Source organism: Pogona vitticeps, chromosome 8, assembly GCF_051106095.1.
Source record: "Pogona vitticeps strain Pit_001003342236 chromosome 8, PviZW2.1, whole genome shotgun sequence".
NCBI classification, from domain to species: domain Eukaryota; kingdom Metazoa; phylum Chordata; class Lepidosauria; order Squamata; family Agamidae; genus Pogona; species Pogona vitticeps.
Window position 1 is genome coordinate 18,031,909 of NC_135790.1, and position 25,994 is coordinate 18,057,902.

At 43.5% G+C, this 25,994-nt stretch overlaps 1 protein-coding gene across 6 annotated transcripts in view; it reads left to right on the forward strand.

Annotated features, from left to right (window-relative positions):
• Positions 1–245: 245 nt before the first annotated feature.
• ST3GAL4 (ST3 beta-galactoside alpha-2,3-sialyltransferase 4) overlaps positions 246–25,994 on the forward strand; it is a 163,034-nt gene continuing 137,285 nt past the window's right edge. For 3 of the 6 annotated variants that reach the window (XM_072978976.2, XM_072978982.2, XM_072978983.2), the window contains exon 1: positions 246–853. The gene's annotated coding sequence lies outside the window, so the exon portion shown is untranslated. Of the gene's footprint in view, positions 854–3,703; positions 3,729–25,994 lie in introns of those variants that run through there. The other 3 variants (XM_020811362.3, XM_078379820.1, XM_072978979.2) reach the window with 2 other exon arrangements.

Below are 25,994 nucleotides of genomic sequence, written 5' to 3' on the forward strand. Positions count from 1 at the left end.
TGTCCCTTCGTTCTTCTGCCCGCGGCGCTTTCAACCCGAGGGGCTCCCCAGCGGTCGCGCGTCCACCGGCTCGCGGGCAAGGCGCACGACCGGAATCACGGCTCGAAAGAAAGCGGAAGGCGGGCAGGAAGCAACCCCCCCACACACACACACTTCGAGGCTCCGCCGCCCCGGCTTCACTCACGCCCCTTCCCTGCCAGGATCCCACTTCTCTCTCTCTCTTTCTCCCCCCCCCGCCCCACATCCTCCACACGCCAGCTGACCCAAGCGCTCCGCTGTGCGCAAGCGTCGCCGAGGCAGGGGCGGACCAGCCCGGGGAAGGCTCGCTCTTCTCCCCGCGGCCGGCCGAGGGGGCCAAGGCAGCCCCGCGCTCTGCGGCGTGCGGTGCTTCGCTCTGCCCCTCGCCCTTTCCGCCAACTTCGGCGAGTGCCACACCATTTTGCAACCTCTTCCCCTCCACCCCTTCCTTCCCTTCGGTGCAGCTGCAAACGCCCGCCTTGGGCAGAAGAAGCGGTGCCGCTGGATTTGCAGCCGGGTTTTGTTCTTCGTTGCAAGAAGACGAGAGAGAGAGAGAGAGAGAGAGAGAGAAAACATACAGAGAGAGAAAAGCAATCTGCCGTTGCCAGAGTGCTGCTGTCTGTCCTCCACCGGAGCAACATTTGCCTTCGCTGCCCCTGTCACCGGCATCAGATCTTTGGTGGCCCCCGGGAGTTCCTCCGGTCCCACCTCCGTTTCCCCGAACCCCCTTGGATTACAAAAACCTTCGCCGCCTCTTCCAAAGGCGCCGGAGGTCGTGGCGCGTCCAGCGGATGAGCAGCGCTAATTCTCTGGACACCCAGATGGCAGGCGGAGGGTGAGTGCTCAAGGGGGGGGTGCTGTCTTTTTCCTCTCTCCCCCCCTCTCCATTTCTTTCGATGGGGATGATTCCGTTTCTCGCCTGGGGGATTTCCCCCACATCCTCGTCTGTATCCCTTTCTCCAGGGTGACGATATACTCCTTTAATACAAGGGCGGTGAAAAGAGGGGGGGGAAGGAAAAGGTCCTTAAGTTTTCTTGCGTTTTCACTTGCAAGCAGCTTGCAGAATTATTGGGGCGCGGGGCGGTAACGTGGGAACGGACAGAGGCGGAGATTGGGTGGCCAAGGGAATGAATGCATTGTTGTTCCATCGTCTGCCGTCGATGCTTTGATATGAGACGGGGCTAAAAATAAAGCAGCCCCGGTTGAGAAGCTGGGAAAGGGCTGTGCCAGGGCTGAGCTCCCTTCTTCCTCCGGATCCTCCCTGGTTCTCTTCTGTTACAGCCCCAGCTGTGCCCAGCCAGCAGCCTGCTGGGTCTCGGATGTGCTTCAACTTGCAGGGTTGGCCTGCCTCTTCCTGGCTGGCTCCTTTGCAGCTGCCTGCCTGTGTTGATGTGCTTGCATCTAGGGGCACATCTGGAACCCTCAATTAGGGATAGACTTGGCGGAAAAGCAACTTCTTTTGATGCCATCCTGGGGGGACAGATGGGTAATCCGTATGGTTTCCTCTCCAGGCGGGACCAGCTCAGCAAGAAACAAGACGAAGCAAAAACAAAAAAACTTCCAGGCTTGGCATGGCTTTGAACTGGAGGAGATGATGCTGTAGCATCTCCCAACACTTTCCTTAATAATATGATCACATGTGGAACAGGAGCGCCGCTGTGGCATGGGGAACACACAGGGATTTGAAGGAGGCAGATGATTGCTTTCTGTTGCATGTGCCCCCCCCAAGCTCATTGTGTGGGGCTTGGCCCTCTTCTGTCCATAAGAATCCCCCAGGAGTAGTGATTTGCCATTTAAAAAGGTCACTCACTGCCACCATCATTTAATACCACCCCTGTGTCCATTTTTCAAAGTTGGAGATGTAGCCACTTCCATTTTTTTAAAAAAAATACATTTTATTGGTTTTCAATCTATCTACATATGATTAATGCTTATCAAACATCAGATTACGTGGGTTGCTTACAATTATTATTATTATTATTATTATTATTATTATTATTATTATTATTATTATTATTATTATTATTATTATTATTATTATTATTATTATTATTATTATTATTATTATTATTATTTTGCATCTTGGGGTTACTCACCTCAGATGTAGCTTAGTATTTAGTCACAGTTTTTCAGAGGTCTTAACTGGCCTTGAAGCTGTTGAAGGTGGAAACTGAGGGGATCTACCACTCAACTACGGTCCTTCTGAAAATGGTGTGGGATTTGGGCGATCCAGGTCTTGACTGTCTGCTCTGCCATGAACATTGGGAGAAAGCTAGAGAGGTTACTGTCTTTGTTCATAAATTATCTCACAACGTTACTGTTGTGTCAACAGCTGGAAGAAAACTGGATATAAGCATAACTAGCAAGTACTCTGGACTGTATATAATACAGTGCAGTTAGTAATGATGCTAGTTTGTTGGCTTTCGAATTAGAAGTGTGCAGGCTTGTTTTTGGCCTCTCAGGCCACAATGCTGCATCTCCCTAGGGGATTCTGGGACTCGTAGTCCAAAAGCACACATTTGCTTACCTTTGGAGTTCACAAAGATGTTTTGCTGTTATAGCAAAACCGGCAGAGTCTTGTGGTGTGTTAAAGACTAACAAGTTATATTTGGCTGCTGGATAGCTTGGTGGTTTAGATCTCTGACAGCAGAGCCATAGGTTGGGAGTTCAATTCCCCCACTGTGCCTCCTTGACAGGGGCTGGACTTTATGATCCCTAGGGTCTCTTCCAGCTCTGCAGTTGTAAGATGATGATGATAATTACTCATTGACTGTCTTGTGGCACTTTAAAGGCGGTGAAGTATTTGGCCCAAGTTTATTAGTCTTCAAAGTGCTGCAAAACTTTCTTGGTTCTGCAACAGACTATGATAGAACTGCTCCACCACAAAGCATGTCCTATGGTTATAGATATGAGTTTGGTTTTTTTAAAATGCTTTAGACTGAAAAATATTGCTAGCCAACCGTTAACTGTAGCACCTCATTAAAACTGTGGGAATGAACCTAATCTTTTCAAACAGCTTGAGACAGTGGTTTTTATCTGGATCTCTCTAAAGCTGTTGGCAAGACCAAAAAAAAATTATGCTTTACCAAAAAAAAAGCCAGCACTTCTAAAATGGAGATGGAAAAACAAGATCTTGATTAAAGCATAGAGGAAAACATAATGACAGAAGACATAATCAAAGTCTAGTCGATGATGGATCCAACTCATTAGATCCCTTTTTATAATAGCAAACCAGTGTACGAGCTCACAGCCTGCTGATTGTAATGTTAGATGTAATTCCTAGGTGTCTTTTTCAGGGTGACAAAAGTGGATCAGTTTCTGGTCATTTCAAACAGAACAGTAACTAAAAGTTTCTTTTCTTCTTCTTGGTTTACACAAGAAATTCACTGAAAACAGCCAAGCATGAAACATATCTGGGAAGATTCTCAGCCATCCAGGTGAGGTTATCTGGAAGTTGAGTCATAGCACCTGGCCTTCTTTCTTGTTAGGCTGAAACGTTCTGCTACTCATCCAAGTAGCTTCTTCAGTCTCAGGAGAGTTGGTAGGAGACCCCTGATAGATCCTCGAGGGTCTCCTACCAGCTGTCTTCAGACTGAAGAAGCTACTTGGATGAGTCGCAGAATGTTTCAACCTAACAAGAAAAAAGTCCAGTTCCCATGACTCAGCTTCCAGATAAAGCATGAAGCCTGCAGTATGACCCCCTAAGGAAAGTATGGGCTATTCTTAAATCTACTCCTACAGATTGACATTGGTAGTATGTGTTGGTTTTGACTGTTTGTATAAGGAATAAGGCTAACTCAAATGTTGTTGTAATTGAATCAGCCAGTTGTTTGTTTGTTTGTTGTTGGTCCTAAGGTGGCAGACAAGAAACATTTCCTGCTTCTCAATTGGGTGTGATAGATTCAGGAGATCCTGCTTCAAATCGCTGTTTGGCTGGGAAATGGCAAAAATAAACCACTCCTTGAGCACACCACATATAATCCTGTAATGGGTGCCGTAAGTCAGAAGGAAGTTGGCGGCACATACTAACAAGACACATCGTTTGCAGTGTTTTACCTCCCAGATATTATGATGGACTTCAACTCCCAGGATGTTTGAGCTTTGACCCATACTAGTTGAGGGTTCTGAGAATTGTTGTTGATAGATGGACCAATAATGCAATTCCTGGTAAACTAAATCCCTCTGTTCCCTCTACTCCAGGTGCGTCTTTTTAACTGATCCTACCAGTAAAGTCTCTGCACTCTTCAGCTTCTCTGCTTGCCCCCACCCTTCTCTCAGCTGACCATCATCAGGCAGTCACACCTGCCTCATTCTTGAACTCTCCAGGCTGGCTTTGGCGTTGCATCCTTATTTATTACTTATTTTATTTATTCGTTTAACTTATATGCCGCCCACACTGCCCAAAGGTCGCTGAGTGGCTTACATCAATTTAGATGCAATAAAAGATATAATGATAAAACAATGAAAATACAATGAAAAATACAGTACTCTAAAAAATTGCCATCAAGACCCACAGTTGATATTATTTCAGTTAAAAAATCTTCTGGAATCTTCTTATAACTCACAAGCACTCATTTCTGTGCTGGTGAAGTCAGAGCTGTGGCCGTCGTGTTACCCATGCTGGAAACTGTGTCATCCTGGAGTGATTTTTTTGCCTGAGTGTGACAGGTAGAGACTTTATCTTGGATTGTGTGTTTGTACATTATCATACAGGGGGAGCGGTTTATAAAGATGTGTAAATAAATAGCTAGACAAAACTTCCATTATTGGAGCCACAAACTAGCTGGAGGTGATGGATTCGCAGTCCCACATAATCAGAGTTAGGGATGTCTTTCCTTTGTACAGAGGGCTGAAGAACGGCTTAACGGTTGAACATTTTGAGCATGGTTTGCTTCAATTCTTTGACCAGTCATTCCTGCTTTCCTCATGAGCTGGTGAGATATCTTGTGGAGGTTCTGACAATAGGAGAGCACCGCAGAATATCTCACCTACTCATGAGGAAAATGAACCAAAGCATGCTCAAATAATACTTATCAGGCAAATAGTGTTTTAATTCAATTTGTGTTAAGTTCCAGCCTTACATAATTCCTCCTTCCCTTTTTGAAGCTCCCAAAATCTCTCTCTGTGTGTGTTCTAGGTTTCCGGCATTTTTAAATGGGAGATAATCAGACAGACAGCAGGGCTAAAAACCACCCACTTCCTTGACACTCTAGAGAGCTTTGGATTTAGATTGACTCCTTTGTGTGCGGTGCAAATCCCAGGATCCTGCCAGCATAGTGGATGATGGGAGTTGTAGGTGAACACATCTGTAGATGAACCCATTTAGAAAGGGCTGGTCCAGGTAGTAACATAACCTCTCATAACTATGAGCCTGCATAACAAGTAAATGAAGTAATAGCTTGTATTTTTCCTCTGCCTCCATGTCATCCCCTTTCCTCTTTCTTTTCTCCCCTGGGTTGAACAGTAGCCTCAAAGTTCTCTGGGTTAAGCACCTTCCCATGAACTCTCAGAATTTGTATTTTTATTTAGATAAACCTAATGTTAATGACCTCTGAAAGGTCCTGTCATTAACTGTTTGCTCAGATCTTGCAAACTCAAGGCTGGGACTTCCTTTATTCATCTCACGTTAAGTCTTTGTGTTTTCCTACTGCCTTCAACTTTTCCTATCATTATTGGGTTTTTTTTGGTGAGACCTCTGCTCATGATATACCCAAAGTACAATAACCTCAATATAGTAACTTTAGGTTCTATAATGGGTTGCTGTAGTGAAGAGATCTGGTATGGTGTAGTACGTAGAGGGACAGACTCAGACCCAGGAGACATGGGTTCAAATCACTGCTCGGCCATGGAAATATATAACCACTTTGATGTACAGTACGTTGAAAACCCTATGAAGGTTGCTCTAAGTCGGATGTGACTTGATGGTATGTAAACAGCAGCATAATGAATTCCAACTAGAATATTTTTCTGGCTAAGGCAACTTCGTATTTGGTTTTGTGTGTAATGCTAGATCAGCCATTCGCAAACTCTTTTCAGGCCACCACCATAAAAACACAATATGAAAGAAATATAGGCCAAATCAGGATTGCATAAGACCCAAAACAAACCTTATAAGGTGGCGTGTAAACAATTGTTTCCAGTCTGTGGCCTCCTTCAAATGTGCTAGGCCCCCCCCTGGGGGGGCATATATCACCAGCTGAGAATGACTGTGCTAGACCATAGTTGAACTATCCTTCCATGAGCAGAGAACAGCTGGAGTGAAATTTGGGGCTCCCTCCCACCTTTCCCTTTCCTTCTGTTGTCTCTGCAAAAGGTGGAGAAAACTATAATTTATTATCACGTTAGCATGTCCCCAGCTGGTCTTTGTGGGCAAAGCGTGAGCTGTGGTGTAAAGTAAAAATCTAGTCAGTTTCCAAGCAAGCCAAGGAGGAGGCTTGCTTTGATAACTTGTTATGGAAACTTGAATAGAATGAAACACAAGCAGTCTGTTGGAGCTGAATTTTGCTGTATTCGCGTGGACTGTTTCCCTCTGACACGGGTAGTTCTAAATCATTGGTTCCCATCCTTGGGTCCTCATATGTTTGATTGATTGATTGATTGATTGATTGATTGATTGATTGTATTTCTTGGACTAAAACCCCCAGAAGCCTTTACCACAAGCTGTGCCAGCCAGGATTTCTGGGAATTGTTGTTGAAAAACATCTTGATACCCAGGATTGGGAAACACTTATCTAAGTGGTGTTTGAGCACAAATGTTGAGGGTCTGAGAGGTTGTTGAATTGTAAGGCCAATGTATTCAGGAGAAAACAACTTCAATAGACCTGCATGTCACCTGTACATGTTTTAATTTGAGAGCTTGGGGGGAGGTTTACCCCTCATCCCTATTTTTTTTAAAGAAAAACACTGCTTTTTAAATTTTAATTAATTAACTAATTGAGTGAAGAAGAGCTCTGTGGGGGCCTCTACTGATGCCCAAATTAATATTTAATTAAAGGTGGCAGTAGTCAGTGCAAGTGAGTGCAAGAGAGTGAGGGACCTCTCAGTGACATGATGTAGGGAGCCAGCGTGGTGTTGTGGCAGAGGAGTTGGATTGGAACTCAAGAAATCTGTGTTCTGGTTCCTACTGAACCAGGAAATTCATTGAGTCACTCACTTCAGGCCTGTCCCTTTCAGCCTGGCCTACCTCATAGGGCTGCTGTGAGGACAAAGTAAAGAGGATGAGGACCACCACATTTAGATGCTCTGAACTCATGAGAGGAACATAGGACACAACTGTAACAAAGATGTTGGAACAATAGAGCATCAAAGTTTTGTAGATTCCTTTGGATGAATTCATGGTTGGGGTGTTGTTTGTTGGCAGTTGAGGTCTTTATCCTTGGAAGATTCCAGAAAAGGTGGTATATGATGGAAGGAGAAGAAAGAAAAAGCTGTCCTTATGGATTCCATTCTGGTCCTAACATGTTGCACCACTTCAACTGATGGGGGAAATTGTCAACCAATTGAGAAGACACCATTACTAATCTGGAGCTTCAACTTTGATTTTAGGACTTAATTTGGGAAATTATCTGCCTCTTGTGTCCCACATGAAATGGCTCCCACATTTCCCACGCATATTGAAAGCAGTTTGTTCTTCTAAAGGGGAAACAAAGAAGTGATGATGACTTTTCTGGAAAGCAGACGAGAGATGCGTGGTTTGCATGGGTCTAATGAGGAAAATGGTTAACTCTGTGGCTTTGTGGAGTTTAGAGTGTTCATTAACGGAATGGCTTCAAGACATGGAAGGAGCAGGCAGCTTGGCTAGCTGGTGGTAGGAATGGAATTTTTAGTCTGTTATTCTGCAATTTGGGCAGCTCATTACAAGCAATAATTTATCTCCTGTCTTCTGCAGCACTTGGAGCCCATGCAAGAGGAATGCCTTTAATTATTATTTTCAATTAAATTTCCCCAGTTGTCGTCCTATTCCTCTGCAGCCTTAGGAAGGGAGTGGCAGTGTGCCACTGTGTGCATGTAGAATGTGTTTTCCACTTCTGGTCTAAGGCAGAGGTGAAGAATCATAGAATCATAACATCGAGTTGGAAGGGGACTAAAAGGCCATTGAGTTCAATTCCGTGCTCAATGCAGGAATCCAAATCAAGTTTTGGTTGAATATCAGGAGAGATTTTTTTTCCTTCTGATTTTCAACCAAAATCTGGATTCCTGTGCTTGAGCCCATTGTTACATGCCCTACACCCTGGGATGACCGATAACAGACCCTGGGCCTCGTCTGTATGACTGCCTTTCAAGTATTTGAAAAGCACGATCATATCTCCTCTTAGCCTTCTTTTCTCAAGGCTTAACATGCCCAGTTCTTTCAGTCTTTCCTTATAGGGCTTGGTTTCCAGCCTCCTGATCATCCTTGTCGCCCTCCTCTGAGGTTGTTCCAATTTGTCAGTGTCCTTCTTGAAGTGTGGTGTCCAGAAGTGGACACAGTACTTATGATGAAGCCTAACCAATGCTGAATAGAGGTGGACTAGTGCCTCATGGGATTTGGAGACTATACCTCTGTTAATGCATTGTAAAATTGCATTTGCCTTTTTTGCAGCCATATTACACTGTTGGCTCACATTCAGCTTTTGGTCTACAACAATTCCAAGATTCTTCTCACTCAGCCAAGTATCCCCTATCTTGTAACTGTGCATTTGGGGTTTTTTCCCCCCTTAGGTGTAGTACTTTCCACTTATCCCTGTTAAATTTCATTCTTTTGTTTTCAGCCCAGTGCTCAAGCCTTTCAAGATCTTTTTGAATTGTGTTCCTGTCCTCCAAGGTATTAGCTATTCCACCCAAGTTTGTGTCCTGGTGTTGACAACCAACAACTCGCACCAGTCATTACAGCTGGCTATGCAGGCAGGAGCTAATGTGAACTGGGGTGTAATAACATCTGGACAACCACAGGACCCCCAGACTGCTGTAGAGAATGGGCACATCACTTGAAGCAACTCTGGAAAGCATTCCAGAAGTTTTAAATCTGTGCAGAATTGAAGTTCTTTCCCAGTTTGTTGACTGTGGGAGGCCATGAGTTTCACTTCCCAATGTTCTTCCTCCTTCTGTCTCCATAAAGTCTGTGAATCCCCGTGCAATTATAATGACATTGCTGATTATAACTCCTGATTTCACGCATCCAGGTTATCTTTGCTTATCATATACCACTGATCCTTATGTATTAAGCAATTATCTGGTAAGGAGAGCCAAACAGTGATAAGCTTATCGCCCCTTAATTGCCTTGCAGCCCCAAAAATTGATCTATAGCAGAGATTGTTATCGGTGTTGGCTGTGCAGGAAAATTCTTCCTCTTGGTTTATTATTAAGCGAGTCCAAGGCACAATGGTATCGAGATGAGGCGGTGAAATTGAACAACGTGCTTTACTGTTCATCTGAAAATAGTAGATCTTTGGCCCAAAATAAAACAGTCATTCCCACCCCCCCTCTGGAGACTACATAGCCGTATGTATAGGCCTGTTGTAAATTGGCTGTCATCTTGAACTTGGATGATTTTACTAGATAATACCCTAGCATACTTTGCATGGGTGGGGACGGAGAGAAACCATTGTCGGTGTACGCCCGCAAGCTGAAAATGGATCCATGAACACATCTTTGCTGAGTATGCAATTCAGAGAGAGGCACATATTGCTGAACCAAGACTTACTGTTTCTTCCCACCCTCTATTTTGTACCATCTTCCTTGATAAAGAGTTCTGGATAATTCAATGGCTTATGCCACTGAGACTCTGCTTTTGTAACAGCTGAGTGTTCTTATATAAAAAAGCAAGGGTAACTGCAACCACTCAAGTGGCAGGACTCATTGTCAAGTTGGACCTAGGTCACACTGGCGACTCAACTCAGACTTAACTCGTCCGTCTGTCCGTCCATCCATCTGTCCGTCCCCCCCCCCAATGACTTGGACTCAACTCGTGACCCATAACCCACCCAACCGTTCCCTTTTTTCTGGGGAAAAAAGCTTGCTTTTAATAGGGACTTTGACTTGGGACTTGGTACTAATGACTCAGACTCAATACCTGGACCCAAAGACTTGCCAACATCTCTGTAAAAAGACATAAACGCAATGAAAAAACAGCTGCGGGACCTTTAGAACTTGCAGTTTTATATCAATGTGTGTGTTTGTGGGTTACAATCTATTTCTTTAGACACGGTGTACAATATTGAGACCACAGGTTTCCCAGTTTTGTTTTGTACTTTTCTTTATTTTTAGGGTTTTAAAAACTGATTGGCTACCTGTTTTTTTTTTAAATGAATAATAGGTTCAAGCTACAGGAAGCCAGATTTAGGTTGAATATCAGGAAAAACTTCTTAACTGTTAGAGCAGTACAACAATAGAACCAATTACCTCAGGAGGTGGTGAGCAGATCAACAATGAAAGCATTCAAGAGAAAATTGGACATCCACCTGTCAAATGTACTTTGACTTGGATTTCCTGCATTGAGCAGAGGGTTGGATTCAATCGCCTTATAGGCCCCTTCCAACTCAACTATTTCATGATTCTATGATTTAAACAAACCATCAAGTCGCTAGTTCTTTGGGTCGCCGACTCCACGTACACCAAAAACAACTTAGTAGACCCTAGCAACAACAAATCTGAACTAAAAGGGAAAAGCAAACCCATGAATTGAATTTCCACATCTCATGGAGCTACAACCACAATAGTGCATAATAAGGATATGGCCAGAATGTTCAAAATATGTGTAATTTCCCCACAACCAGTGAAATGTTGCCTTCACGTCTTTCACATTCAACTCTCCTTCCTCTATGTTCTATTTATAACCAGGCTTATTGCACAGGGACTCCCCAAAGTGGCTAGAAACATAAAACATCTTTTCAAGAACAGTAAAATGCTTTTAAAATTATGGGGCTTTGCTTTAAAAAAAAAAGGTTGCAGTTGATTTGATTTCAGTCTGAACAATTTGAAAGGTTTATTCTTTCCCTTCAGTGGTATAAGGCTTTCTTCTCTTGTGGATTTCTGCAGTGTGGGGTGAGATAAATCTGTGGGGCAGCATCTTGCATTGAACTTCTTAGAACCCATCTGGGGTTGCATCCAATCTCTGCCGCTGAATTTGCTGTTGAAGTGGTGAAAAAAAAACTGGTGGGTTTTAAGGTTGAGGCAGGCTTAGGAACTTGGTTTTTGTTGCTAAGTTTTGACATTTGGTTAAACTCTTTTACTGTGCAGTAGACTTGCAGGGATTCACAAAACAGAATTTGTGTCAAATTCCCCGATTTAATTTATCCCTTTTTCTCATCTAATGGTACTTACAGTCTCAATAACTGACTGACTCTGAGACACCAATAGTAGAAAGAATCAACGTGTTTCATTTACTTACAGTGAACAGATAAGAGCAAACTAAAAACATGGCTGCCTGCAGCAACAGGCTTTAACAGACTCACTGACTGCTGCAACAAACTGACTGGTTCCAACACACTAAGGAGAGGGAAAAAAGATATACAGAGCTCTCTTTGAACTCAGACATGGAAGGAATTATTGGTTACTGCTGGATAGCTTGACAGCCCGGAAAGATCCCCCCCACTAGAGGCAGCAGTGTGTGGGGTTGCAGTAACTGCAACTGTTTTAGTATTGCTTTTAAAGGAGATGAAGGGACGTGGTGGCGCTGTGGGCTAAACCGCAGAAGCCTGTGCTGCAGGGTCAGAAGACCAAGCAGTCGTAAGATCGAATCCACGCGACGGAGTGAGCTCCCGTCGCTTGTCCCAGCTCCCGCCAACCTAGCGGTTCGAAAGCATGCAAATACAAGTAGATAAATAGGGACCACTTCGGTGGGAAGGTAACAACGTTCCGTGTCTAAGTCGCACTGGCCATGTGACCATGGAAGATTGTCTTCGGACAAAACGCTGGCTCTATGGCTTGGAAACAGGGATGAGCACCGCCCCCTAGAGTCGAACACGACTGGACAAAAATTGTCAAGGGGAACCTTTACCTTTACCTTTTTAAAGGAGATGTATGCTATCAACCCTTATAGAAATCACAGTTTGCTTTTCTAGTTCCTCCCTCTGCTCCCTTATGTCAAATCAGTCAGTCAATCAACCCATTGGTCAGTCAGTCATTATTTCATGTCCAGTGTTTCTTTCCGGGTTGTGCTTTCTCTCCCTCTTCCTCCTTAAGGTTCCTCCTCCAATTGGATTTTACTGCTGCAAACTTTAGTGGTGGTGGGGACTCTTGAGTCTGTTCATCTCCCTTTCTTGGGTGTGAATAATGCTGTTTTGGCTGCTTAAGGATATAGTGTGCTTGCCGTTTGTATCATCATCATCATCATCATCATCATCATCATCATCATCATCATCATCATCATCATCATGTGTTGTCCAGTCATAACTTCTGGTGACCTTTTTCAGGGTTTTCCATGTAGAGAATATTCAGAAGTGGTTGGTTTACCCTTCCCTTCTTCTGCGGGCCGTCCTGGGACTGTGCAGCTTGCCCAAGGCCGAACAGCTTGCCTCTACGTATTTGTAGGAGGTGCAGTGGGGAATGGAACTTCCCACGTCTGGCTCTGCAGCTAGATCTCCAAACCACTGAACTCTCCAGAGAGCGTTGTTTGTATATGGCAAGGGTCTCCAAAGTATGGCCCGTGGGCCTTGCCGTTTTATGCAGCCTGTGTGTGCGTGTGTGGATGTATGGACAGGCAGGTGGGCATGCATGTGGGCGGGTGGGCGTGTGGGCAGGCAGGCGTGTGGGCAGGCAGGCACACATGCATGTTCCTTTGGCCCTCAAAAATCTGGGAAATATATTATATGGCCCTCACTGTGAAAAGTTTCGAGACTCCTGGTATACAGGATGGTAAAAAAAAAAGTCAGAGCCTCGTTGCTGTGTCTGGCAAAATAACTCTGCTTCTCACTTTTTTCCCCCTTATGAGCTGAAGAAATCATATAAAACCTTCTCCTTTGTTGAAATCATATTAACACTCAATAATAGCTGCTGCCTTGGCTGCTTCTGCTGCAGCAACAGGCGTTCCTTCTATCCAAGTGACCGTCTGTTTTACCGATTTGATAAAGAATTCGGTGATGACGTTTTCCCTGTTTGTAACGTTTGAAAATAAATGTCTGTTCCCTCCGAGCAGCCTAAGTGGTTCTCCTGGCTGCCCGCTTGCCCAATTTGATCCTCACAGTGGCTCTGTTATGCTGGGGAAAATTCTACCCTCGTTCTGATATTTGGTTTCTTTCCATTCAAGATAGGCGTTTATAATAGAACAGAAATTGAGGGCAAAAAAAAAAGATTGCTGCCTCAAAGAAGGGATTGTATTTTAGCTTTTAGCCTCTTAAATGTGGGTCATTGCATCATTAGCAAGAGAAAAATAGAAGTAGCATTCTCCACAAGAAAGTAACATTCTCCACAGGATGATTGGCTTGGCTTCTGTGTTTTCACACCTTCTGAATGTGAAATAATTCATAGTGCTGTGGGTGAACAGCCTCTTAAAATTCCCTACCCTGTTTTCAAACAGAGAAGCGACGGGGACTGTTTTGACAAACTTTGCCACAGGAGAGTCTCCAAAAATTTCTTCCAACGCTTGGAGATACTACTTGACATTATGGCTACAGATACCAGAATCCCACAGTTTCAATCAGTCTGATTGATGGAGATTGGAACAGTTTGTAGGGCCCACATGACGGATTTTTTTCAGACACATTCCTAGCATACGAATAAACTACCATTATATTCAAACCCAATGCTAAGGAATAGTAGCATTGATGTCATGTGGGAAACACATACGTAGGTGGATGGTACAATAAGCTTCTTCATAAGTAATGTATGTGGAATTGACGTGATATGTTTTTTGCATTAGGCATCAATAATAAATTGCTTCATGAAAAACTAACTTTGCTTCTGACCGTGGCATATATGGAGAGGGCGAGGAATGGGAGAAAACCCACTAATTTATGGGTGTTTTACCTTGAATGGGCGGAGTTTACCACATAGCATGATCTGAGAAACAAATATATAAAATAAAAGCAGCCAAAGGAAAAAGAAAAAAAAGAGACCAATTTATGAACATTGGGTTTTATTTATTTTATACAGAAATCAGCCATTTATGGCCCAACTATGCAGCAATTCAGGAGCGGTGATTTCTAGGAGGCCAGTTTTAAGGAGAACGTCTTCAGACACATGTCATTGGTGGAGATGGGCGTGAATCGCTAGTTTGGTGGTTCCTTTAGATGAGCAGATATTCACGGCCTCCTAGTCCCGCCTCCTTTGGCAGGCACCCACTCAGAGGCAGCATCCAGAGGAGGCAGGGCAGGAAAGCCACAGGGTTCTGATTGGGTGCCCGCCAGAGGAAGTGGGGCTGGGGAGTGCTGATCACCTGTTCTTCCGAAAGACGAACTGCCAGACCGATAGTTCATGCCCATATCTAGTCACTGGCATTCCATTCAGCTGCTGTGGGCACAGTAATTGTTGGGGGGAAATGTTCATTGTTCTATAACCATTACTACTCTATTGGCTTGTTTCTATTTTCCTCCTCCTCCTTTATTGTTAAGAACAGCTGAATAGCTCAGTGGTTTAGGTATTTGGCTGCAGAGCAGTCTGGGAGTTCAATTCCCCACTGTGCCTCCCTGAGAGGGGTTGAACCTGACGATCCACAGGGTCCCTTCCAGCTCTGCAATTCTAACGTTATTATGTTTTTGAAAATGTGGCAACCCTTTTGGCAAGGTTCCATGGCATTTTTCGACAGATGGAATGCACAGAAAATTCTAACACAGTATTTTCAGAGGTTGCTGTCCTCTGAAGATGCCGGCCACAGAGACTGGCGAAACGTCAGGAAGAACAGCCTTCAGAACATGGCCAAAGAGCCCGAAAAACCCAGAACAACCGTTAGATCCCGGCCGTGAAAGCCTTCACGAATACATTGGTGGGGTATATTGTTGGAGTGCATCCCCCATGAGCCTCGGCCAACATAGCGAGGGTTGGGGGATCATGGGATTTTCATCCTAAAACATCTGCAGAAACAAATGTTCTCCTTTGCTTTAGGATCAAAACCAGCATAGAGAACTTGGTTTTGGGATGTCTATATTTAGTGGATGCACTGCAGACTGAAATGTTATTGGCCCTCCACCACTTTCTTTTTAAAATGGCTACCTACGGAAACTAGGAACAAGAAATGACCGCCCCAACCTCTTGTAATACATTCTTCTGTTTTCCCTCCCTGTTGGCATGTGGAAAACATTTTTCAAAATGGCCGTGGGCAGTAGCTCAGGAATTTTCACCTAACCAAATACGGATTGAGGGGAAACGACATTGTGTGGTCCTTTCAACTTTTAATCTTCCTTCTGTTTTGTAAGGACGTTTCCAAAATTTTGTTGCTCCCTGATATTTCTAGAAATTAATATGGGTTGACTTTCTTTTGAAGCCCCCCTCTTTCCCCCCCCAGAATCAGCTACAGTAGTTCATTATTATGCCATTAAGCATTCTGAACGTTTATTCCTGTCATCTGATGGGAAGAGGAGGAAAAAATTGATGTCTTTTGAAAAAAAAATGTAACATGCACATTCCAGTAAGTATGTTCTAATAAGAGTGTTCTGATAATAAATATATTTGAATGTCTTGTTTTTTTTTCTCTACTCTTCTTGGCCGATTTGACTTGTCCAAAAGATATTTTTTTCAATGGTTGACCTTAAATAACATCTCATTTTCCATAGGGTCTACAGTGGACCCTTGACTTACAGACGGCTTGACTTACAGACTTTTTGAGTTACAGACTTCTCTGGCCGCAAAATTTAGGTTTGACTTGCAGACTGAGATTTGACTTACAGACCAGAAAAAAACCAAAATGGAACAAAAACGGCCTGTTACGGGATTAATCGGTTTTCAGTGCACTGTAGGTCAATGGAGACTTGACTTACAGACTTTTTGACTTGAGAACCGCCTTCCAATACGGATTAAGTTCTCAAGTCAAGACCCCACTGTACCTGATAAAGAGATAATATTGCCTCAATCGTAGACTGGTTCATATGCAACTCCAAGCCAAGGATGAAAAACCTTCAACCTTTCTTACAGTTGGGGATGTGATTTTCACAATCCCTTAATCCATTGACCACATTTCCTTGGCTGTTCTTGGAGTTGAAATTCAAATTATTTGGCGATCCAAAGATTTTCCAGGCCTCTTCTACCCAATGCCATAGAGGTGAACTGAAATAAGGCCAAAGAATTTTTAAAAAATCATTCTCAGTATACTTCTCTCTTCCTAACACAATGGAGGACATTATGGTACATTATGGAGGACATTAATTTCACTTTCCATGAAAGCTGACCCGTCATTATGTATGAACCAGAGAATTGTGTGCAAAACACAACCTGGCTGTGTGAAAGTGGGGTGGGGAAGGGGCAGTGTGAGTGTAAACCTGAAGTTTTGCTTGTGGTCTGTCTGGCTTACCTGCATAGCGCTAAACTGTGGCTTAATGTTCAGCATGAACCAACCAGGGCTTTGCAAAGAAAACTACATTTCCTTCCTGTAAATTCTGTCAAAAATGTTCATACTTGCAGGACAACATCTATCAGCTGTCTCATTTATTTTATGCTATACAATGTTTGGGTACTAGGAAGCGTCTGTTTCTGCAACATGTGGGCTCTGAAGTACCTTTTAAATGGTCTGTGGGCTAGACTTTTGGAAAAGGCGTATGTTTCTTAGGGAGGGAGTCCATTCCACGTTTGGCGTCAGAAAGAATGATGGTTCTGGAACCACAAAGATTTATTAGAATGAACCTCAAATGTATTATACTTTTTTGTTTTTTTAATTTAGATTTCCAAGTGCACCTGTTATTCTAAACAACTTGTGTTGTAAAATTGTAGTTACACTACAGCTCTTAGTTGTGACCGGTGTTTGCAATATTTGGCTGACATAGGTGGTGCTTGCTTTGCATATATATAAGATTACAAGCATGTTTTTTTTTAAAGAAAAGAAAATTAAATGCACCATAGTTGTTGCTGGTGGAACACAAATTTCCCTGATTCATGAGACAGCCACACTATAAATCAGTTTTAAAAGTGCTCTTCTTGTGGTAAGCTCCAGAAAATAAGGTAGCAAATATTTTTTTTATCCAATATCTATCAAGCTGAAAACTTGAAAATAACTAGCTGCAATAATAAGTTCCATTTTGCAACAAGGGAGGCTTGACTTAGTTATCTTAAAAGTGTAATGTAACAAGGGATGATTCTGTCCCTTTTGTGGGGTGTTTTAGTTATTTTTAATGTCACAGAACGTGCATGTATGGTACCATCAGACAGTGGCTTGCAGTAGCGCAAAGTAATTATCTTAGTTACTTTTCACCATCAGGGAAAGAGAAGCACTGTGTTTAAATAACTGTAGCCATAATGCCAACTAAATACCTTTTGGATCCTTGGTACTGTGAATAATTGCTTTTAAAAAGTAGCTTGCTCAGATCTTACGTCTTTTGCAGCAGAGGTGGAGAGTAGGGGACTGCCTGTATTTTGCAGTCTAGCAACGTACGGGGTGCACATGATCAGTTTTTTTTTTTTAATTAGTAGAAGTGAACGGAAGTTTGGAAAGTGGGTCAGGGAAGCTGGAAAATTAGATGCAAACCATGTGGGTAGGTGACTTGTGTTTTCAAATTCATTCTTTCTCCTATCTTGACATTCCCCTGGTAGACTGTTCTGTGACAGCTTTCAACAGGGCCCTTGGGGCTGAAAAGGTTGAGCACCCATTGTCTAAAACCTGCATTCAAATCCCTGCTGGACACAGATCATAAGGGCTCTGCAGCAAACAACTCAATGGCCTGGTTTAGCCGTAATGCTATTCATCCAGTAAACAACTAGACAAAGAACAATTAGTATTCCCAGGCAGTTCTCCTTTCTTTTGGCATGCCGTAATGGTAAACATGGTAGGGACGTGGTGGCGCTGTGGGCTAAACCGCAGAAGCCTGTGCTGCAGGGTCAGAAGACCAGCAGTCGTAAGATCGAATCCACGCAACGGAGTGAACTCCCGTCGCTTTGTCCCAGCTCCCGCCAGCCTAGCAGTTCGAAAGCATGCAAATACGAGTAGATAAATAGGGACCACCTTGGTGGGAAGGCAACAGTGTTCTGTGTCTAAGTCGCACTGGCCATGTGACCACGGAAGATTGTCTTCGGACAAACGCTGGCTCTATGGCTTGGAAATGGGGATGAGCACCGCCCCCTAGAGTCGAACACAACTGGACAAAAATTGTCAAGGGGAACCTTTACCTTTACCTAATGGTAAACAGCCAGGTTTGGTTAAATTATAGTTTTCCTTGGCATCCAAACTGCAAAAATGGTTTTCATCTCTGAATCTCTGACTCTAAATCAGAATATCAAACCGTGGTTTTGCCCTGGTTTGTTGTCGCAGGTAAAAATGCAGTTTCTTTGGTTGAGCGTAACAAGAAACAAATTAGGGAACGTTTCCCCTTTCTGTGCAAGAAGAGGCAGAGGAAGACTTGAATTTGGATGTCGCATCTGTTCTTATCCCAGTAAACCAAATGGTTGAATCCAACTGGTTTGATTGAGTTGAGTTTGTTTTGTCTGAAGCAGACCAAGTCAAAGCTGAATAATTTGGGCACTTTCATTGACAGTTCTGGGGGGGTTGTTATTTTGGTCCTCTGTATAGAATGCAATTGAGAGCTCTAAAGCCTTTTCAAAACAGCTCCTCATTAGTCATGCAGCTACATAAATGAGACTGCATTTAGGTTGTTCCGCAGCTATCCATTCCACATGATGTATCTTCCACCTGGGGCTTGTGAAGCTTAATATGTTATTGCTTGTAATCCATTTTAGATATGTGGATGGAAAGTGCTATAGAGAGCAAATTATTGAGTTGACTAAATTCCCTGGAGGCAAAGTTTGGAAACAGAAGCTGTGTTTCCTATCTTCTCCTCCCTTTCCACAAAGGTCCTTTTCATTCAAATTGACCTTGCCCAAGATGGCTTTTAAATGACCCAACCATCAATAGCAATCTTTTTGCCTTGTGCAGATTTAACCTGTTTCCATTCTGAAAATAGTTGTGAAAGAGAAAACAGATCAATTTCCATCTTCTCTCTTTTTGTCCCCCCCCTCAGCCCTGGTGTCTCAAAACCTTTCCCTGTTCTAGCTTCTAATCTCAGGCAACCGCCAGCTTTTTATGCTAGTAATTGTACATTTTTTAACATGCCATGTTCTCATATGCATAATAATAATTGCAAGCTGTCATGCTCATTTCAACTTAAGATTCTTTTTAGGTATTTCCAGGTAGAGAGTACTCAGAGGTGGTTTACCCTTCCCTTCTTCTGAGGGTGCCCTGGGACTTCTGTAGCTGGCCCAAGGCTTCACAGGCTGGCTCTGCTCACAGGAGCCATAGTGGGGAATCAAACTCCCAACCTCTGGCTCTGCAACCAGATACCTATCTCACTGAGTTCTCCATCCTCACATACATACCATCTCTCATTAACTTGCAATCCTAGTGCTTCTGGAAGCAAATGCAGGTCTCTTTTTGCCTGGCTAAATTATGAATTGCTTTGTAGTTTTCTGTTGGAGCTAGTCAGCGAACAAACAAGCTATTCCTTCTCTTCTTTCCTTTTTCTGATGACATTATAAATGAAAGTTGTGGGAATATGGTGTATCTCTGAGAGGCTGATCAATCCATCAGATACTCCCTATTTTGAAGATCACCTTTGTCATGAACTTGGTAGGGTAGCCGCAGGCAAATCTCTCTGGGTCATGAATGAGATGCACATGAAAGAGGTAATAATGGAGGAGAAAAAGAAGAGCAGGAGGAGGAGGGAAATGAAAGAGAGTATTAAATTGTTTTTTGACAGAAGAGATCCCTTAAAGAAAGGTCAACAGAAACATTTTAATCAGTGGTCTTTTTGGATGTAAATGAGCTCAGAGGACTTGTTCTACTTCAGTTAAAGCTATTGACTCTAGAGATATAATCAGTGACTATTTTTATTTTACCTGATATATTTCTCTACTGCTGTTATTTTAATACTGTAACTATGGTTTCATTGCTTATTGTAAACTACTTAGGGAGGATAATTCATCCTGCAAAGTAGGTTAAAAATCTGTTAAATAATACAAAAAGCCAGGTGATGGGGCACAGCTGGAAATGTTTAGCTCTCCAGGTGATATGGTTTATAACTCCTGTCCTTCCTGGCTGGAGCTGATGGGGGTTGTAAATTAAAGAGCCAAAGGTTGCCCCTCATCATCTTAGTAGGCACTGGACTTGTGAAGTTATGCTTCCTAAACATCTTGCTGTCCCATTGAACTGTGGTCCAGGTGAACGGTGTGATCAGTTGAGCTTCAGAATCATCATATAGAGAAGTGAGGAAAGGTGTGGTCAGAAGGCAAAGGAAAGGAGCAGTGTAAAAAGAGGCAACGTCTTTGTGCAGATCGCTTTCAGTCAGGGAGAGGTTTTGGTCTGGGATGCAGGCTTGAACCCTCTATCAGGCTCAGAGGGAGATTCGAGTGGGGAGGCGGCTCAAGGTGTAAACCTCGGAAAAAAGGAAAAGATAGCACTGTCTTTCCATTCTGAGTACAGAATGTCTGGAAGGGCAGCTGATAGGATGGGATGGCATTACTTCCCTGTACCCGAGGAAGCTGGGGGCTAGTTTTCTGTACCTGAGGGTTTCCTGTACCTGAGGGCTAGTTTAGGGGCTCTGGATAGACTATATCAGTGGTCCGCAACCTTGGGCCTCCAGATGTTCCTGGACTACAACTCCCAGAAGCCTTCACCACCACATCTCCTAGCCAGGATTTCTGGGAGTTGAAGTCCAAGAACATCTGGAGGCCCAAGGTTGGTTACCGCTGGACTATATGACCCATGCAGATGTGCCCCAATAAAAAGGAGAGTTTTGAGGCTTCCACCATTCAATCCCAGCCTCTGCCACCTGAGAAGTTTGCCTCGCTCTGCCCCATAGAAGTGCCGGATCCGTGCCAGGGAGCTTTGCTGCATGGCTGATGAGTGAGGTGATGTGGCTATGATGCAAAGGGACCATCTGGAAACAATAATGGAGCTGATAGCTGTATTAGTCCGTAGTAACCATTTATTCCAGTGACCGTCGCATAGCACCTACAAGACTAACTAGTTTTTTTATTTTTCATAAGTCGTTTTGTGTCCAAGCACACTTCTCTGGTCTCTTTTGCAGAGAGAGAGAGAGAGATCAAACTGGGTAAAAGGGTTCTCTCATCCGTGTGCTAGATATCGAACTCAGGACATTGTTTAATTAATTAATGATTTAAAATATTTTTTATTCTGCCTTAAAGGACCCAACACAGCTTACCTCATTAAAAGACATTATTTTGAAACTAAGAACAGTTGAGCATACAGTTACTAAAAAGGAGCAAATGAATACCGTATTAAAAAGCATAAACAACAGCAAAACACATTCAATGCAGTCAGGTAGAGCAATCCCTTTAAAAATACCACTCAGGCAGCCAGTCAGTAAGGGAAACCTTGTCTGAAGAGGAGGATTTCCATCTGCCTGTGGAAGGTCAGTAAAGATGGGGCCAGCCTGGCTTCCTGTGGAAGTGAGTTCCACAGTCTGGGAGCAGCAGCAGAGAAGGACCTGTCTTGTGTACCCACCAAACACACCTGTGAAGGTGGCGAGACTGAGAGAAAAGCCTCTCTTGATCATCCTAAAGACTTAAGCAGGGTCATAAAGGGAAAGGTGGTCCTTGAGATAGCTTGGGTCCAGATCGATTTGGGCTTTAGAACTTAGGAAACACGTTGAATTTTGCCCAGGAGCAGATCAGCACCAAAAGCTGCTGTAATGGGGGTCATGTCATCCCTGTGACCAGCCTCAGTGAGCAATCTGGTTGCTGCATTTTGGGCCTGCCGAAGTTATGCTTGCCAATCATCTGTTGTCTTACTGAGCTATGGGACCCGTTGGCATTGGATTGCCTTTGTTGTAACAAATGCCAGTTGCTCAAAGAATTCTAAGGAAAGGGCTTGGCCAGCCCATCCTTGTTCTGAGTCTCAGGTAATGCTCAGGTAATTTCTTGTCCTCTTGGGAGAATTCGGATTGTTTTGCTCCTCGCCACATCCAGGGAAATCTGCTGTTCTCCTTGACCTGCTGCGGACTGTTTTCCTCGTGGAAGGGAACGAGAGAGAGAGAAAAGGAGCAAAATTTTGTATTGGTCGATAATCGCCTCTCTTGTGGAGAGGGAAGCAAACGTTCGACATTGAATGAGGAAGGGACGGCAGTCTGCCACAAGAGCATCGGTACCAAAAGTGTGAAGGTTTTAGCCATATTTATGTAATTACCTGGCAAGCTGGTTCAGCAAGTGGAACTGGAGAATCTAAGGGGGAAGAATGAAATATGTGTTGATGCTAGTTGTCCGTAGGCCAAGGCAGTGGGTGGAGACAGAGCTGAAGCTGAAAGCTCAAGGACTTAGAACTGCTGTGATTTTGTCGGCTGTTATTAGAGAGTTTCGTTCATATTGGGCCCGTCCCCCATCCCAGTCATAGTCTCTGTTTCAAAAACACTTGAGTTTCGGTGACTTTTAAATGGACTCCTCTTATTCTTTGTTGAATCTACATTCCAGCTCTCCACCAGGTGGTGCTGAAATAGAAGAATAACAAATTAAATGAAATGTAGCCAAAAATAACAGCGGAAGTTTTTTTAAAAAAAGGAAACAGGAACAAAAACTCACAACAAAAAAAAGAGAAGCTTGTGAAGGGTCTATCAAAACAATCCATCCAAAGAAGTTACATTTTATTTCCAGGATGTAAATGTGTTTTCTGAGTTCCTCCTACGCCCCCCCTTACTAAAAATAGGCCTACTGGAATAGGAAAGGACGTCCTGATCTATAATGCTTTATTCCCACATCCCCTCTTTTACATCATTCTGACCGCAAACAGCTTATTTCGTTAATGCGATCGTAGGGACTTTTCCCTGGCAGTAAACTGATGTCATTAGATAAAATAAATTAAATATGTTGGCAAAGTTCAAAGGGATAAGCCTTTAAAGACTGATTCATACGAGTGTGAGCTTTTGTGGGTCAAAATCTACTTCTTCAGATGCAGTAAATTAAATAGTATGTAGTGATTTGTGTGTGTGTGTGTGTGTAGAAACTGTGGGGATGGTAGGGGGCGAGAAGATAGCATCTGACAGCAAAAAATGAAAAAAAAATAATACAGTGGTGTTTTCCCTCTGCAGCAATATGTGAAGTTAGAAAGTTTGGTCATGGTTAACAAAAACAGCTTTGAGAGTAACAAAGTGAAGCCATCCAGTATGAAGTCCTCTCTTGAAAGGTTGTATTGAAGGATGCTTCACATGCTTTTAATGTTTTGGTGTTGAGTTTTGGTTTGCGTTCCCTTTTTTTAAAAAAATGCATTCTACTGCTGTCTTTTTTTGTTACATTTTATATTTTGTTAATTTTATATTTCATTTCATTCATGCTTCATTTGAGTGCCATTGACTAGAGACCTGGGATACAGGACTCAACAAAGGAGATGAGGAGACAGGTTAACAGTTTTCTTTGTGTATGTTCAGGGAGAGACGGGTGAATATTGTGCTTATTTTAGCAGCCTTTTCAGCAACGGATTCAGAACAGTCTTGTGGTTTAGCTGAGTGGACCCGATCCTTTAATCTGGGAAGCATTTCTGATTCTCTTTCCTCTTGTCTTCTGGGACTCGAAGGGAAACTTCCACCTGCAAGACAAACCTCTCCATCTTCTATTGCCTAACTGGGGAGCAAAAGGTGACTCGGAATAAAGATTAGAGCCTGAATTAGGTGCCTGGAAGGGATACTAAACCAGAAATTCTTGTTGGTGATCCCTGGTCATTCATGAAAGGGCACAGCATCATCCAAATTTTGGATGGAGCATACCCTTAGTAACACAAATGGGGAGGCAATGCAGATGTCCCAGAGGATGGAACTGGAGGGTTTGTGTCTTCTTTTTAAGATTCTTCCTTCTACTACAGAATCCCAAGGGTGGGATCCTGTTCTGACCACCCACTTGTCTAATGACCACTGTGTGAGTGTTTTGACTTTTATGTAGCTTGTGCAAGGAGGCATCCAGGATCTCTTTGTGGAAACCAAAGTGAGCTATTTTTATTGTGGATCTCCGATTCCATGATCAAGCAGGACACCTGCTGTTGCAGCGCTGATGGGACGATACATTCTGCCAGTATCGAACAGGTGTCAGTCTTAATCTTCAACCTTTGAGCTTTATTCAAGATAAATCTCCTCGGTTTGCAATCAAGTGACTCCAGTTTTGAGGAAGGTGGACGTCTCAGAGAGTCATCTGCCCAAGATGTTTTGTTGCCTGAAGCAAAGGGCAAGATGTATTCTCATGCCCAGCGCAGGTGAGTCAAGTGGAAGAGTGTTCCCTAAAATTTGTGGGTATGGAGGTGCTCCTGCTCTGACCATGAGTCACTCCACCACCCCTGTGTCTACCAGCACACTCAAGATCTATCTTAGGTGGTGCAGAACAGATTTCATGAGAAGCTTTCATCCAATTGATGCCGGGTAGGAGATTCAGAGGTTAAGCTCAAACTCCTATAAGGCAGGCTTCAGCAGTATGTGGACTGAGAACTCCCAGAAATACAAGCTGGATTTCGAAGGGGAAGAGGAACTAGAGACCAAATTGCTAACTTGCGCTGGATTATGAAGAAAGCCAGAGAGTTCCAGAAAAACATCTACTTCTGCTTCATTGGCTATGTGGACCACAGCAAACTGTGGCAAGTTCTTAAAGAAACGGGAGCGCCTGATCACCTTATCTATCTCCTGAGAAATCTATACGAGGGACAGGAAGCAACAGTTAGAACTGGGTATGGAACAACCAATTGGTTCAAAATTGGGAAAAGAGTATGACAAGGCTGTATATTGTCTGCCTGCTTATTTAACTTATATGCAGAATACATCATTTGATAGGCAGGACTGGATGAATCCCAAGCCGGAATGAAAATTGCTGGAAGAAATGTCAACAACCTCAGATATGCAGATGATACCACTCTGATGGCAGAAAGTGAGGAAGAATTAAAGAAACTCATAATGAGGGTGAAAGAGGAGAGTGCAAAAAACGGTCTGAAGCTCAACATCAAAAAAACTAAGATCATGGCCACTGATCCCATCACCTCCTGGCAAATAGAAGGGGAAGAGATGGAGGCAGTGACAGATTTTACTTTCTTGGGCTCCATGATCACTGCAGATGGTGACAGCAGCCACAAAATTAAAAGACACCTGCTTCTCGGGAGGAAAGCGATGACAAACCTAGAAAGCATCTTAAAAAGCAGAGACATCACCTTGCCAACAAAAGTCCAAACAGTCAAAGCTATGGTTTTTCCTTTCGTGATATATGGAAGTGAGAGCTGGACCGTAAAGAAGGCTGACTGTCAAATAATTGATGCTTTTGAATCTTGGTGCTGGAGGAGACTCTTGAGAGTCCCCTGGACTGCAAAGAGAACAAACCTGTCAATTCTAAAGGAAATCAACCCTGAGTGCTCACTGGAAGGACAGATCCTGAAGCTGAGGCTCCAATACTTTGGCCACCTCATGAGAAGACTCCCTGGAAAAGACCATGATATTAGGAAAGTGTGAAGGCAAGAGGAGAAGGGGACGACAGACGACGAGATGGTTGTACAGTGTCATCGAAGCGACCAACATGACTTTGACACCAAACTCCGAGAAGCAGTGGAAGACAGGAGGGCCTGGTGTGCTGTGGTCCATGGGGTCACGAAGAGTTGGACACGACTTAATGGCTAAGCAATAACAAGGAGATTCAGAAGGAACAGCTGACAGCAAATAGTGATTGCTTATGTCGCTCCTCATTTTATACTAGCTAAGGTGGTTGCTTTACTCTGCTTAATGGCAGGGCCACCCCTTGTGTCTTTGTTTTTCAAATCTTGGAACCTGATGCGCACCAGACTGGATTCTTTGTCCGTTTCTCCGGGGTTGTCTCTGCTTTGGTTGGCAATGGTGAAGTGGGAAAAGACTTGGGAGATCCTGGTCCTTCTTTTTGCTAAGCCATGAAAATCACAA